This window comes from Lathyrus oleraceus, chromosome 4 (genome assembly GCF_024323335.1).
Source record: "Lathyrus oleraceus cultivar Zhongwan6 chromosome 4, CAAS_Psat_ZW6_1.0, whole genome shotgun sequence".
Taxonomy (NCBI): Eukaryota; Viridiplantae; Streptophyta; class Magnoliopsida; order Fabales; family Fabaceae; genus Lathyrus; species Lathyrus oleraceus.
In genome coordinates, this window is record NC_066582.1 from 21,535,832 (window position 1) to 21,550,099 (window position 14,268).

The 14,268-nt window shown below is 31.5% G+C and overlaps 1 pseudogene; it reads left to right on the plus strand.

Moving 5' to 3' along the window:
• Positions 1-10,030: 10,030 nt before the first annotated feature.
• LOC127138502 (mannosyltransferase APTG1-like) lies at positions 10,031-14,268 on the plus strand (annotated as a pseudogene).

Here is a 14,268-nt window from a genome sequence, read left to right on the forward strand (position 1 = left end):
AGTTGTGAAGAAGTGGAAAATGTTTGGCGCCAATCGATTGGCCCTTAGTGACAATTGATTGTATTGTCTTCCTGCATTGGAGAAAAGTGAAATTTTTCAGGAACCAATCGATTAACATTGGACCCGAATCGATTGCATGAACTCACTAACTTTGAAAATTGTAATTTCGTTCAGATGTCAATCGATTGACACTCAACACCAATCGATTGATCCTTTGCACTCTTTGAAAAATAGAATTGTGAGATTGACCAATCGATTGGGCCTCCCTAACCAATCGATTGGCTCATGCTTTTTACCTCATGTTTTGTTTTCTGATGTTCTATATGCATTGTATCAACTAATGATCACTTGCTACAACTTTTATGTAGTGAATCAATAACAAATGTGAGAATTACATGTTGAATCAAGTGAGTTAACCTAGTGATCTATTTTAGGTTATAAGCTAGACATATAACTTAGATAACATTAGAAAACGACATTCATTCGTATGAAACCTATGTGAGGGTTGTGAATGGATGGTTGCTATAGTTGAGAGTGAGACACTTTGTATGGCACATGCGTTGTTATTGTATGGTATTGGTAAATAAAGTCACCTAGTGATACATGAATCCAGTTATGTTTTGAGGAATTAATCACATATTCAGAGTGTTTTACCCTTGATGGTGTACATCCCTATTTAATATGCTTAGATAAGTAGGCAATGGGATGTGACTCCAATGATCCGTGCCTCAATTGGGTTTAAGCCCCAACCATGACGGACATGGGGGATAGGTGGACACCAAAGTGGATTAGAGGCTCATACGGTGAAAGATACCCTAAATGGGTTAGAGGCCCATACGGGTGACAGTCGCTTGATTTGAGCTTGAGACTCATAGATGACCCAATATCCACCGCGAAAGTCGAATCATACGAGCATGCATGAACCGAGCTTGCCTTAGACGTAGGTCCGCTCAGAGATTGATGTTTCGTGAATCTGAATAATGATTTATTTGGGTCGTGAGAACTCAGAAGCATGTTGTCATACATTGCGATACTTTTCCCCATCACTTAAGTCTTCTTTCCCTTGTTGACTTAAGTTGGATATTGATTAGAAAACCCTGTAGATCCGAGTGGACCCATAAGATAGGGAACCCACTGGGATTATTATCTTACCCCATGTTGTTGATTATTTTCCAGGTAGTTCTGATCAGGCGAAGGGTAAGGACAAGATAGCGTGATGTCCTTGCTCATCAGATGTTTGGATGGTTTTTCCGCTGTGTAGGTATTTTGAGATCATTCTACAATGATCTAGTTCCTAGTTTTATTTTGGGCATCTTTGTGTATATTTAATGCTATGTAGTGTTTTCTTTTGGGCATGTAATATGTACATTGTTGCCACTAAGTGCTTATGTATTTCAGTACCAGTATTACACTATGTATAATATGTATTCTAGACATATATTATATGTGGATGTTACAAGTTCCATTATCGTGTGTGTGTGTGTGTGTGTGTGTGTGAGAGAGAGAGAGAGAGAGAAAAATGAAAGTGAATAAGGGGAAATGAGGGTTGGCTGAGAGTGTTACTCTTTATGTAGGTGCAAACGACGCCGTAACATCTTTTTCCATTTGGACGGGTTCAGGTATCCGTGGTTTAACAGTAGGCACACGGGCCACCCATATAAACCTCATTAAGCCTGACTCACTTAACCGATGGACCTGTTTGACCCATTAAACCCGCCAATTTTTCCCTTTTTTTTAGGTTGCTGGCTGGTTGGACCGGATTTGCAGTTTTTGTCTTGCCCTACTTATAGGTGAGTATTGCATGCTCGAGAGGATTCTTTTAATCTATACAAGTCATTCCTCAGTCTAAACATTTTGTTGACTATGATATTATATTAGAGTTCGGTGTAACATCTAATTCAAACTTACAAAACCAATTTAAAGTGTAAAGATTTTATGTTTAGATCATCTCTTATATTAAAATATAAAGATTTTATGTTTTGATCATCTCTTATATTCAATGTGAGACTCAAAACACATACTTTAACACTCAATATTTAACGTTTAAAGTGTGATCAAATACGAATTGATAGTAGGTGATCTAATAGCTTTTGGCCTATGTGCTTTTGAATAAGTTATGATAAGATGAAAACACTATACAACAACTAACTACATAGTCTAGTTAAATACATATAATTTTAGATCTACTAAACTTTGTTTAACGAACCACGTTCTATGATATAAGAGTAACATTAAATATTGTTATTTAATGACTATTATTTATAATCTTTTCCCTTGGACATGACATTCATTATTGATATGAATAAAATAGTGGTTATTACTAGTGGAAACACCAATAAACTAAATCTGTTGATATTCTAACCATTAAATATTTTCTATTTTCAGAAATGGTCCCTCTAAAATTTAAGAGTCCAAAATTTACAAATCCCTAAGCTAATGCGATATACATTGTAGTTTATCCAATTAAGAACTTGCTTAGTGAACAATACATAATGAGATAGATCAAGCTCTTAATCTTGAAATAGTAAGATTTTAATTTATAGTAATATTGTAACACCATGAAATGCCTAACTTTGTTGAAACAATCATGTCATTGTGGTAGCTTTTTCGAGGGAATGTACCAACCGACCAAGTGGTGTTTTCTAATTGGACTCTTCTCTTTTACCTAAAAAAGCACGTTTAGTTAGCCAAAGCTCTATAATTTGAGACATACATGAATAAGATAAGCTTTCTTTTCATTGTCTTTGGTAGACAAAAAGGTTGTCCTCACCATCTTCATCATTGACTCATTGTTCACCCTCCAAAACAAATAAATGTGCTTAAATAAGATTATTAACAACAAAATACTTTGCCTAAAAATAAACTATATAAATTACTTGTTACAACTAATAACTACTTGTGAAATTCTTTACATATGCCTTACACCTCTCAAAATCTCTTTAATTTCCAAAAATATTTACTTGGTACAACTAATAACTACATGTGAAATTCTTTTCATGTGCCTTACACCTCCCAAATCCTCTTTAATTTCCAAAAGCATTATGTTTGAATTTGAGGATTGGAATTGTGTTTTTAAATATTTAGGGCCTGTTCAATTTCAATTTTTTGTTTTTAAAAACTGATTTATAAATTAATTTTAAGAATTGTTTTTAGGATGAAAATAAAATAAAAATTTATTTGGAAGTTTTGTTTTGTAAAACTATTTTTAAGATGATAAAAGAAAAAACTTGTTTGGTTGATTTGTTTTTAAAAACTAATTCAAATATTGTTTGATTTTTACTTTTTTAAATGATAAAACATTATCTATATTAAATGGTTATTAAAAAAATATAAAATTATTTCACTAATTAATTAAACTAATTTATTTTTTAAATTTAAAATTTTAAACTATTATTTTACAATTGAGAAAATGAATGATACATTGATAGTGTAAATTAATTTTACACTTTCGATCAATAACGGTTATATCCCGCTAAATCATATTAACTTTTTTTAAATTATTTATATGATATAGCAAAATAATATATTTTTACTGAATGATCGTGTAAAAAAAATTTACTAGGTTAGTACATCTCCACTATTTATTTTACTTTATTGTAAAATACTATTTACAAGTTAATTTTATTCCAATCATATCATTTTACTGTGTTTTTGTTAATTTAATTTTCTTAAAAGAGATAAAATTTACAAATTATTATTTTACAATTTTACAATTTTTTATTTATTTTCTATAAGTTAAATATTTTTGAATGTAATTTCACGGAATGTTCATGTAAAAAACGTAAACAATCACATAATGAATACATAAAAGAATGATAATTAAATTTTATTAAAAAATAAAAAGTAGATGAATATATAATGTACATGTTATAAACATGAAAATATCTTACCAATTAAAATGTGTTCTCTTGTGCAAACATAATATTTTTCATTTGTTGAGTTTTTCCGATGCAAATAATCCTCTTATGCATATGAGCATAGCAAAGACATATTTTCTATTGCAAATTCATATTTAACAAATCAATGTAATTACGATTAATAATGAAAATTTACAATTTTTCATATGTTTTCAATTTTGGTGTTTTAAAAATTCAAAAATAAAACAACTTTTACCAGTTTTGGTTTTTTAGTTTTTAAAACTAAAAAACAAAAACAGTTTTCAAAACCACTTTTTTTAAAACTATTTATCAAATGAGTTTTTAGTTTTTCAATTTTCAAAAACTAAAAAACTGTTTTTAAAAAGGGAATCAAACAGGCCCTTAGATTCTATAATTCGAACACATTGTATATATCACGTGTTACAATTTTAGATCACAAATATAAATTATTATTTAATTAATAAAAATTATAGTAATTTAATCATATTAAATATATGGTTAAAAACATAAATACCATAAAAAATAAGGTTACTGCGTAAATACTATAATGTGTCATCAAATAATATAATTTATATTTTCACATATGTAGGGATTATTTCAATTTCAACTTAACATATGTTATTTTAACTCAAATTTTGTAGCCATGTGAAAAGCATATAATTTGGAAAATGTCTGTAGCGGTAAAAAATTTGAGATTAAGCTATTGATTAATTTAATTCAAAAAGTGATAGTCGTCACCGCGTTTTTATTGTTTCCAAAAGGAAAGACAAAAAATACAAACAAAACCCGGATTTTTTTTAAAACAAAACTAATAAAAGAGATAAGGGTTCGGGAGTTAGTTATGCAAAGGGAATGTATTAGCACCATAAACATCCATGGTACTCCATGGGAATCTCTTTGAAAATGTGTACATTTTAGTTTGAAAAATGTGTTGTTTGCAAAAGATTGGAGAGATGGGAAAAAGAAATATTTTTATGATTTTTTTGTATGTTTGCCAAGACCTTTGAAGTCTCGTGCCTACGTACCAACAAAGTGCAATGGAGGATCAAAACCTCGTAGTTCGTGGTAAAAATAACAAAGATGTTTGTTTTTATTCATTTTTACTAGAAAAACATTTTGTCATTTTAAGGAGAATATTCAACTAGTCATCCACAAGTATGAGAACTTTGCATCATCATGAGAAGGACTCCAACTTGGATGAGGATCAACAAGTATGTCACTAGCTCTCACAGATGGAAAATAATTGTCATCAATACTATGGGGATAGGATTATTATATCTCAACTATGGAAATGACTCATGTCTAAACTTTGAGAAAATTTTAAAAAGGGAAAGTGCACAAGGGCACAAAATGATTTGAATGAGTTATGCATTTTTTAGTCTTTTGAAATTGGTCTAAACATGCTTAAGATGAATTAACATTTATTAGGATTTTTAAAAAAAAATCACTTGACAAAAATCAAGGTTTATTGAGAAAGTGGTTCAAGTTTGAAATCAAGAAGATTTTTGAAAAGAGGAAGAAGATTTGAAAATTAAAGAAAGGAAGGAGAAGAAAAGACTATCCTAGATCATAAAGTAAAAATTAGGGAGGGAAGATCTAACCAAAAAATAGCAAGTTTTATGACATAAGTCAAACAATAAGTCCCTCTTTTGGATTAAGCCTCAAGCAAGCCAGAATGAGCAAATAATAATCCATGTATCAGATGAAACCAAAGTAACTCAACCAAGTCTCAAAAGGAAGTCCAAAGTCAAAGGTATCAGATAAATTTCAAGGTCTCAAATCACAAGTCCCAGAGCAAAGGTCAAGATCGTAATTCTAAGTCCATGACTCCACAACATTGCAAAGGATAGTAATCACAAGTCCATGAACAAAAAGAACCGATTTTTTAGGGGTTTTTTCCTTTATTAATATCTTTAAAATAAAAAGAAGTCCAAATGGATAAAGGAAACAAAAACATAAACATAAATAAAAGTTCAAGTGGACAAAGAGCAAATATGATATGAGATGCTAAAATAAGAGTATAAAATAAATAACAAGAAATAAATGACAAAAGAATAAAGAGCATTAAAATAGAGTTAATATATTATGATGCTAGTAAAGGTTAGTGATTAAAATTGAAGATGATTTGGTCATTTTTTGGAGAACACTCAACTATTCACCCACAAACATGAAAACATGAACCTATACGTCATTATGAGAAGGGCTCTAACTTGAATAAAAATAAACAAGTATGCCACTAGCTCTCACAAATGAAAAAGGGAGCAATATTTTCATACAATACCATGAGGAATAGGAGACTTACAATCTCACTTATAAAAATGCATTTGATTTTGAGACAAATTTAGCGCTATGTTAAGCAATCGTAATTGGACTTATGTAGAAGTCACAACTATCTAAGGTCTGTCAATAATAATGTTAGTGTTAATACATGCTAGATAAATGATATGTAAATCATCCTTCTGAAGTTATGCCACACAAAAAAAGAAAAAAAGGGAATGATCAAGCACAAAGGCTTGGAGGATGGTCCATTACTTCAATCCATACTTCATGGCACTTAGGACAAACTTATGCATCAACCTAAAGTACCTTAAATGATGAAAGTTCATCAAGTACCAATCCACACATCATGAACAAGATGGACACACATCTAATTAATCAAAGGGAAAAGAGAAAGACGAAGAAGAATATGACAAGAGAGGTCACATCCAAATTGGATCAAAAGTTTGATCAAGTCATCATCAAAATAAATCATCCATTTTAGTGGATTAGGGTTTTCATCTCATCAACACCCAAGATCCATTGAGTTTGATGAGACTTAAGGTCCAAATCATCATGATCCAAGGCCAACAGAAGTTCACAAAGGTCACACAAATATAAAATATAATTAAATGAAATAAAAATGCACCAAAAGTATTTTTAAATGAATTTTAAAATAGAAATAAAATGAAAAATCCATAAAGTCCTTCAAAACACTAGATAAATGAGCAAGAAAATTATGGAAGGTTGAAAATAAAATAAGAAGCATATAATAAATTTTTCAGAATTTAAAAACACAGAAAAAAAATTTAACCAATTAAAACAAAGGAGAAAAGAGAAAATTCATGAAAAATAGAAAATCAGTGAAATAAAATATGAAAAAGTAAAAATCAGATAAAGAAAAATAAAAGAGAATTTTAGAAATTATTTTGGAATTTTTTTGGATGAAAAATGGAATTACTATGAATTTTAAAAGAAAAAGCAATTAAAAATAATAAAAGAAAAATAATTAAAATTAGAAAAAACATAAAGCGTTGGATCACGCCTCATTAATTGACGTGGCAGATCCAACACTCCTAAGGTTAAGACGCACGATGGAACGCGCTAGCAGCACACAAAATCCAATTCAAATCCAACCAATTAGAATATTTCATTTGTCCAACGTGTCTGGCCAAACTCAGACGACCTGGGACACTCCGACGAGCTCTCACCGGAGTTTCATTGTTTGGTAAATTCAGAACACAAGACCATCACCATTGTGATCCTCTTCTCATCCTGAATCCAACCTTATGCTCCAAATTCATTTATATAAACTGAGCAAAGGGAATTTCAGAGAAGTTTCAAAAATAAGAAAATCACAAAAAGTAAAATTAAATGATGAACATGATCAATCAACACCAGATAAGTTTGGGGAAAACAACAGAGAGAGAATGACTACATTGTGGTAACTTGTTTGAGTTCAAATGATGCTCAGAACTACCTTGTCTAGATGGTGATCAGAAGTTGATGAAACTCGATCTGGTTAGAGCAATTCAACAGGTCTCAGAGCTTAGGAATTGTTGCAAAAATTTCAAAGGATGCCGAAGATGCTAATAGAATCAAGAAATTGGATTGAAACAAGCTGAAACTCAAAACACGATAGTTTAATTTTTCTAGAAAATTTCAAGTTGCAGTAGGGATTTCTTGGCTCTCAAAAGTTTGGAAATGAATGAAGTAGCTTCCTCTATTTATAGGAAATTTGTTTGGATCCAAATATGTGTGGAATGATGTTGAATTCGTGCAAAACGAATTTGACCCGAATGTGAGAAAAATGTGACTTGCAACTCATCAAAACTTAGTCAAATGATGCGTTTCAAAGGTCAATTAACTTCTGGAGACTTGTTTAAACATGTTTAGGAAAAACACATGTTAATTTAACTTGGAATTGAGATTAGTGAAGTTCAAAATTTGGACAATGGCAATTTCTTCAGTTACAACTCACCATGTTCAATCCAATGGGGCATCCTACTCATGAGGCTTTTTTATCCCATTATTTTTACAATGTATTGACATCATAGTAAAGATTACAATGTGCAAAGAAATGATGCATTTGGATGTTTGAGCGCAAAGTTATGTCATGTTGAAGTTGGCAAGAAAAACTGATCACATAACTTAGAAAAATTCGAGTGCTCCATGGTTGAAAATGACTTGTAATGTCTCAATGAATTCCATGGCCTTCCAAACATATTTTGACCTTGATCCTTGAAGCAAATTTGTAGAGGGCGTCACAAATGACACTGTGCAAAAATAATCAGGCTCAAATGTTGAAAATTGAAGAAATTATGATCTTTGAAAGTTGAGAAAAAGTCACTTCAAAATAGGTTAAATTTCATTAAGTCCACAAATGACCTATAATGTCTCCAAATTTTTGATGATCCTCCTAACATAATTGGCTCTTGTCATGTAAAGAGAAGTTGTGGAGGAGATTGAGAAGAGTCATATGCAAAAAGAAGCATTAAAAAATATTGACAATTGAAAGAGTTGTGATCCTTGGAACCCTGACTTCAAAATGTTGACTTTTTGGTCAAACCACTTGGAACAAGCTTGTGTACTTGGACTTTCATTGTATTTCAAAGCACATGGGTGACCATATGAACTTAAATAAGGTGTCATTGATTGCCTCTTGATTAAATTACTCAAAGCTTGAAGTTGCTTGTTGAAGAAGGCATGGAAATAAACACATGAACCTTTGACTTTCCTTGAGAAGTAAACAACAAAACTTTGAGATGCTCTTGATTGAAAAGTCCTACCTTGCACAATAAACCTAAGGAAATAAAACATATTCTTGCTATTTTGATTAGTGGTTAGATAAGCAATTAATCATATAAACACAAAGGTAAAACAAATCAACAAAGAGGAGTTTGGTGATCCTTGTAAAAAAGCAAACCCAAAGATGGATAGAGGAAAGACCAAGATGTGATCTTGTTTGTGTGCAATGATGCAAATGATATGTGAGATTTTAGGGTTAAAAATTAGGGTATGACAATGTCACATTAAAATTATTGATTACAAATGATCAGACTTTTTGAATCTATGATTAGTTGGTAATGTTTGTTTAAAATGAAGGTTCATATATAAGCAAATCATGCGATTTGCTAAAAAATATTGGTTTAAATTCTATAATTTCAGTGTGTAATTGGGGTATTTTACAAGCTCTAATTACATAATCTAAACACAAAATGAATTTTTTTTCCAAACCTTATAAGTGGTGTGTTTGTTTCAATTTGGATAGTAAAATATGAGTGTATAAACGTTCAAATTATAATATTTAAACTTGCTTAAGAAATAAATTTCTAATGTGTCGTCTAGATTGCTCTGAATATTTGTATGGAGCTGTAGTATCAAAACACTTCTAAAAATTGATGGATTTGATTCATTTGTATTCAGAACACATAACAACTAACTCTTATTAATATCTAGTTGAAAATAAATTCTCACATAAAAATAATTGACTACAACAGAGAAATTCTTTTTTTTTAATGATAAATATTGATGTTATATTATGTGATTTCAAGAACCAATCAGATTGAATAAATACTCGTCTTGACTATTATGATAAAAGAAGGATTCTGGTGTTAAGTATTATCGTCTATCAATTAACTCATATCGACATATTCGAGTCATCGACATGCAACTTTAAAAATCGCAACTTACATGTTTCAACCCGACGAAGAAACGATTTTGTCTTTTCCGTAATCTTATTTGCTTTTAAGTGATAATTTTAATTTATAATTGTTTTTGTTGATTATTTTTTTTATAAGATGTTGTTTGTTGAATTTAGAACGGGCCTTGTGTCGACGGCCCATTGAATAATATATCTAAACCCGTTTTTGAATCGGGTCATATGCACCCGATTCATTGCCAAACTTTTCTTCTTTCTTTGATCAATGAATTCTGTAACTTCGTCTTCTTCCTCCAGCTCTTCTTAGCAACCAAATGACTGTAACTTCAACATCTGTAACAATGAGACAAAGACGCCAAAGTTACAAAGATGAATACACCAAACAAACACTCGAAACTCCAAATTTCCCCAAATCAGTTTCAGATAAACAAATCTTCGCTTTCTGCTTAGCATTCCGAATGCTGAATTCACTTTTAGTGCAGAGTTACTTCAATCCCGATGAACACTGGCAAGGTCCCGAAGTTGCACATCGCATCGCATTCGGGTAACAACACTTCGATCCATTCTTCTTTTTCGCCTTCTTTTCTTTCACCATCAAATTCCACGCTAATTTCGCAGGTACGGTCACCTAACATGGGAATGGAAACAGGGTATCCGAAGCTACTTCCATCCATTGATCTTTCTTCCTCTTTACAAAATTCTAGCATTATTGCATCTTGATACCCCTTGGTTCATGGTAACTAATTATCTATTTATTGTTAATTAGGGTTTTATTTTTTTTACTTAGACTCTGTTTGATAGAAAATACTTGTTCCCTTATAAGGTAGTTGGTAGCTTATGATTTATGACAGCTTATGATTTATGACTTATAATTTAAAGTAGATTATTGATAAATGACAAACTAATTGAAGTGTTTGGTAAATCAGCTGTTCAATTATATAAGATTACATAATTATTTGGTATTCTTTGTATTTTATTTTAAATTAAAATAAATTATAAAGGATAAAATTGGATTTTAGTTAAAATATTAAGGGTAAAAAAGTAGAAGAAAAAATTATACTCTCTCCATCTCAAAATGACTGGTATTTAAGATTTTTGTACAGAGATTAAAAAATGTTATGATATTGTCATACAATTAAAAAAATTACTGTCATATTGATGTGTTGGAAGTAGTATAAAGAGTAATAATTAAATGACATAATTGGAAAAATAACAATAATTTTTAGTTTTTGCATTGAAAATAGAGAATCTCAGTCATTTTGAAACAAATTTTATTTGGTAGAAAGACAGTCATTTTGAAACGGAGGGAGTAAAGTATAAGTCTAAAACGGTATTTAAAATAGGGTATGGAAAATAAATTATAAGATATTAAAATAAGCTATAAACTTATTATGAAAATATAATAGGTAGTCTTTTATTGCTATATGAACTTATTTTAATTCAGTGTATTGTTTTTCTTAGATGAGAGCTCCAAGGTTATTACAATCAGTGTTCTCTGCAGTTGGTGATTTGTACTTGTACAAACTATCTGCAGTTCTCTTTGGAGATTCCGTTGCAAAATGGGCAGTATCCTTTGTTTTTTTCATGTTTGAAGTTCTTGTTTGTTGCATTATTGTATATAGAGAGAAACATTTTACTGTTACTTTAACTATATCTCAGCTTTTTTCCCAGTTGTCGAATTGGTTTATGTTTTATTGCTTTTCTCGTACATTATCTAATAGCTTGGAGACCGTTCTTACGCTGGTGTCTTTATACTTTTGGCCTTGTATGAGAACTTCTTCGGGCAAAAGTTCCTGTGTTTCTAGGAAGTGGGGTTTAGTTCTGGCAGCATTAGCTTGTGCTATCCGCCCAACAAGTGCAGTCACATGGATGTATGTTGGTGTCATTGAGCTTTTTTAACGCACGTGATAAATTGAAGTTTGTTTTTTTGGAGGTGGCTCCTATTGGGTATGTTTTCAAACCATTTATTACCAATGTGTGCAAATAGCTGTTATACTTTAGTGAAATTTGGTAAACCGTTAATATATTGCGATACACAAACTAAGTGTTGTCAAATAACGGCTATATTTTACTGTAGTATAGCAGAGTTTGAACAAACCGCTATTTTTTGCGATCTATGATTGATAATACTAATTATTACACACTCTAATTCGATTTTGACTTCTGAAGTTTTTCACTTATGTACTCAGAGAGCTTCATAACATTTGGGGAAGGATCTAAAGATGGCTGAATTTTGTGTTATTCTCTTTTTGTCTCCAAATAATAGCCATTGAATTGAAGAGTTCCATTTAGCTAATAAATATGCCTGGGAATTTATTTTATTGCACTTACTAAAATTTCATCGGTTTGACAGTTAGCCTTTGATATTTCTATTGAAAAGTTAGCTGATATTTCGTGTCAGAAAATAGTACTAGTAACTAAAAAATAAGGGTGAATTTAAATTTTATTCAATTTGAATATCTTTGTAAATTCTCATAACTGCTGCATCTAATTACATACGAAAAACATAAAAAATGTATTTCTATGGAAAAATGAACTCTGTTGATGTCCGACTCGGAAGCATTCTTCTTGGCTTTAGTCTTTCCTATGATATCTCCGATAGCTGAGTCAATAGCACTGGAGGCACAGGGGGTATACAGTGAGTAGGCAAGCGAAGCAAAGTCAAGCAGTAAAGAAGAAGGCGTTGCATCGAAAGAATGCCTGGACATTGACTTACCTTTCCTTTACTTTAGGCATAGCATTCGACTATTTCTGCAAAAGCCTGATCCATGCACTGGATCCCTCTCTCTATAGTAGGAAGACAAGATCGCAAGGGAATCACAAGCTCTACATTCTAAGTGCCCAGAAAATTTACTGTTTCAATTCTGTATGGCTTTTCTTCCGCATGAATTTAGATAACTCCATTGGATGGAAACTCAACCATTTTACGAATTATCATTATGTAAAAATCTTAAATTATTACTTGTGATTTCAGAGAATTCTATATCACTGGGTAATTTTCATATTTCTGTTTCATTCTATCAGGACCTTGGTACTTGGCCTTACCTGCTTATTAGATCGTTTTATGTATGGCACATGGGTTCTAGTACCACTAAATTTTCTAAAATTCAATTTTCTTTCCTCGGGCGGAGACTATTATGGAACTCACAAGTGGCACTGGTACTTCACTCAGGGATTTACAGTCATGGTCTTCTCTCATATACCATTTTGTATAGCTGGTATCATTTATTCCAAACAGTGGAAGTTTACTGGCCTCCTTGCTTGGGTGTTAGGTTTCTACAGTATCTTAGGTCACAAGGAATTCAGGTATATCAATTCGAAAAATTTACATTTATGCATTTTTACATGCACCTGGCTTATCGCTTTGACTTGATTAATGATAATAATTACTGAGATACAGGTTTGTCTTGCCAGTTCTTCCCATAGCTCTGATATTCTCTGGTTATTCTTTGGCTATGATAGAAGATCCTAGTGTCAGTTCCCCGCCGCATAAAGAAAAAGAGTTTTCAAAAAAGCATAACAAATATCCTCCCAAGATGACAGCTGCTATATTGTTTTTGCTTGCTACCAATATACCAATGGCTTTGTATATGAGTTTGGTTCATCAGGTATCTTATTCTCTCTTCACCAAGTATTGAGAATATTTATTTTTCTTGTTACTTTTTGTTCTTATATCCTTAAAAATCTAGACAGAAATGTTTATTATATGTTGTTTATTTTCTCAACAGAGAGGACCAGAGGATGTCATGAACCATCTTGCTAAAGAAGCTTTTCAAGGGAAAGTGAAAAGTATCCTATTCCTAACACCTTGCCATGCTACTCCATACTATTCCATGTTGCATCGTAACCTACCAATGCAATTTCTTGACTGCACGCCAAGGTTTGAAATTAATAATTTTGGAATGTCCTCTAATGTTAATCGAAACTGAATAAAGTTCATAATCGATGTTAATTTATCATTTTCAGCAGTGAAGAGAAAGGAGTCCTAGATGAGTCTGACCGTTTCATGACGGACCCTGTTTCTTTCATGTCAAAATTTGCAAATAATTCGTCTTTTCCCAGCCACATTGTTTTATTTGAGTCAGAAGAGCAAAAGTTGAGAAGCTCCTTAATTTCATTTGATTATAGAGAGGTGGTTTACAAGACTGTCCTGAGTTAATCATTGCTATAAATACCGGTAATTTGTTCTAATTTGACATTCCTTCTTCAGGAGAAAAGGTTTTTTAATGCTCACTTCAAGGTAGATCGTGATCTTCAAGCTTCAGTAGTTGTATATGTTCGAATAATATATAGCTTAATCTGATCTGCAGAAAATGGCAGAATCTCGTGACAGTTCTTTGTTGGTTGCTCCAAATGTTAATTTTGGTAACTAAGGTCTCTTAAATGACTTCATAGTGATTGTAAATGTTTCTATAACATGTTTTAGATATCAACATTTTCTTTTAAGAAAGATGACCCACATTTCTCAGGATA